The sequence below is a fragment of the Myotis davidii genome, unplaced genomic scaffold (assembly GCF_000327345.1).
Source record: "Myotis davidii unplaced genomic scaffold, ASM32734v1 scaffold104, whole genome shotgun sequence".
In the NCBI taxonomy this organism is placed as follows: Eukaryota; Metazoa; Chordata; class Mammalia; order Chiroptera; family Vespertilionidae; genus Myotis; species Myotis davidii.
In genome coordinates, this window is record NW_006296625.1 from 2,422,164 (window position 1) to 2,423,788 (window position 1,625).

The window sequence follows — 1,625 nt, forward strand, 5'->3', positions numbered from 1 at the left end:
CGGGGGGGCGCTGGGACGGGGCGGGGGAGAGACACCTACTAAGAAGGGCTCCTGATGGCTCACTGGCTCAAATAAAGAAAAGAAGAGCCAAGTAGCCACTTTTGTACAGGGGCATCTCATATAAAACTTCTTCATGGAGAAGACTTTGGACTGAACAGCCTGCCTGCACTATGTTTCTGCCATCTGAGACAGTCCTTACAAAGGACAAAGGACAGAGACTTTTGCCATTCAAACTGTGCAGCTCTGACCAGTCAGAGCAGCTCTATTCAGACCAATCAGGAAAGTGCCTTTGGATCAATCAAACTGCAAGGATTGAAGCAAACTGGGAGACCACCACAAAGCGGATTTTGCAGCCACAGTGCATCACAGTTGAGCTGTTTCACAGCAGTACTTTTTCCACAGCCATGCTATATTACTGCTTGTACTGAATAAAGTTTCCTACTTCACCTCACCCCAAATTGAAGATTCCTGTTGGTGTTGAATTGGCATGAACAACAACTGTTTGATAATCCCAACCAAAGGGAATTCACAAGCCTGGGTGCAAAGCTGGAAATGGCCAATTACCGTAGCATGCTTTTTGTGCATGTGAGTAGAAATATCCTAACACGTAGTACATGAACATGGGGGCCATTTAAGGTGGTATTTTAACATGATTATGAAAAGCAAAATGCCTTGTATTCGTAAGCTGGGACAGATGTAAAATGACCTTTGAGTACCAAGAATGTGTGCATCTTTTGAGTAAGGAAACAAGAAACTTGCATGGTATTTGGCCATAATTAATACCATTCATTAAATAGCTATTGAACAAATTAATGTAAAAATATGAGCTGTGTGCAAAACTAAGGAACTTTGTATATATGTATGTGGTTTTCTTTTTATGAGCAATCTATGTTTGTATGGTGAAAATTCAAATAAAAAGATGCCCGTCTCTACTACTGGCTCTATTCCCATCTCTTATTCTCTAGGGTTGCTACTAAAATTTTGTTCATTTTTAATAAATGGATCATATTTTTGTATCATTTTTCACATTGTTTCATTTCACTTAATATTTTTGGAGATTTTTTTTTCACATTTACCCAGATTACCACCTGTGCACACATACATCTGTTTCATTCTTTTAAAATTGACTCTATATATTGCAGTCTACTGCATGGCTTAACAAAATTAATTTCCAGCTCCAGGCTGATAGATAATATGATTGCTTCCAGTTCTTTTTTAGCTGATAATTACAAGTAATGATGAAATGAATATCCCTGTGCATATATATTGTGTAATTATCTCAGCATATATATAGAATAAATTATTAGAATTGAAATAGATGAATTAAAGGAATACACATTTTTTAATTTGGATAGCTACTGTTAAATTGCCATTCTACCACAGGCTTATGAGCATGCTAGCTTTTCCACATCTTTGTCAAACTGGCCAGTATTAATATTAATATTAATATTGATATCATTTAATATTAGCTAAAATGATAAATGAAAAATATGAATTTGTTGTCTTAATTTGAATTTCTATCATAATTAGAAGTTTATGTTTACTGACTATGTTTGTTTCCTGTGAATTACCCAGGCATGATTTCTTTTAAGATATCTGACATCAGAATCAAAGACACAGAGAAC